The following is a 1,470-nucleotide window of genomic DNA, read 5'->3' as shown; positions in this document are numbered from 1 at the left end:
AGGAAGGAAGGAAGGAAGGAAGGAAGGAAGGAAGGAAGGAAGGAAGGGAAGAGAGAGGGAATGGAGAAAGAGAGGGAGGCAGAATAATTTGAGGAAAATGAATGATGATAAAAAATGTAAAGACAGTGGGAAACTGGAGGAAGGTTGCATATTTCTAGAACTGGTATAATTCAACTAACAGATCAGTGTAAAGTCATATATTCAAGAGTATACACACAGCATAAATAGTACTTCTTTTTATTTCTTTCTAGAGGACACTAAGTTGGGTATTTCGGAAAGAAGTACTTTAAGGACATTAAAAGGGTATATATATATATATATAAATCTGTGTGTGTTCAAAATACATTGTCCACACTTTCACAGACTGGTCAAAACTGAGATAAGACTAAAAAAGTTTGCATCTCCTGAAAATATGGGTAGGTACTGCTTAACCTTTGGAATTTTGTTTTACTTTCACTGATAATCTTTGTAAAATGACTGCAATATTAATTCGCAGATATTTGGAGCATATACTGGCTTCTTTCAAAACGTCTAGCTTCTCCCTTCCTTTCTTCTCTTTGCCTGGTCTCCTTCATCACCTACACTCTTTCTCATTGTCATACCCTTAATATTTATTTCTTGGTAACCATGGTGCTATCACAGGTGCCATTTGGTATATCTCACAAGCATAAAACCGTTGTGGCATTCTAGTGCCTCCTACTATCTTAACTTGCTACCCCCTAAGGGTTAACCAACACATTCATTGTGCCACTCCACTTTGATTTTGCAATTTTCAACCTTTTCTACTTAGCTGTAATTCCATGGTCAGCACCGTACTCAAGTTCTCAGCAATATCCTTGATTCTCCACCCACAGAGAAACTCTTGAATCATTACACTTATTTTTTTAAGACCACAACTCAATTAAACATAATTTAGCCTGATTCTTCCACACTCAAGCTAACACACATTGCTGTAGGAGGGAAGAGCCATATTGGCAAACCCTACAGAATGATCTGTAAATACACACACGTATATGACAGTCCTGTACAAATGCATGCTAGGATTTCTCTCGATAAAGTTTCACATTTCTTCATTCCTAAACTGTGTGCCATCATCTCACATGCTTCATATCAACTGATTATTTTTCTTCCTATTTCACTGAAAAAGAAATAGAAAAAAAATCAGAAGAAAAAATCCAGAACCTCCTCTAGTTGATTTTACCATCCCTCCACCATCTGCACCCACGTTAACTACCTTCCCACATGTTACTATAGTCACCCATCTGTCCCTTACATGAAGCCAATATCTCCAAGTACATACTGAACTTTCTTGCTTCCAGTTGCCTCAAGAAGCGTCTCTGAGGAACCTTCCTTCTTTCTTGCTCGGTTATTTTGTGATTTGCTTTAATTTTTAAAACTATTTCCTCAGTATAAAGATGCCCTCTATCTCTGTCATACATTTCTCTCAAACTCATGCAAAGCAGGTTAGTA

The sequence above is a fragment of the Psammomys obesus genome, unplaced genomic scaffold, assembly GCF_907164565.1.
Source record: "Psammomys obesus unplaced genomic scaffold, mPsaObe1.curated_primary_1811, whole genome shotgun sequence".
In the NCBI taxonomy this organism is placed as follows: domain Eukaryota; kingdom Metazoa; phylum Chordata; class Mammalia; order Rodentia; family Muridae; genus Psammomys; species Psammomys obesus.
The sequence above is the reverse complement of the archived record's forward strand: the minus strand, read 5'-3'. Positions refer to the sequence as shown.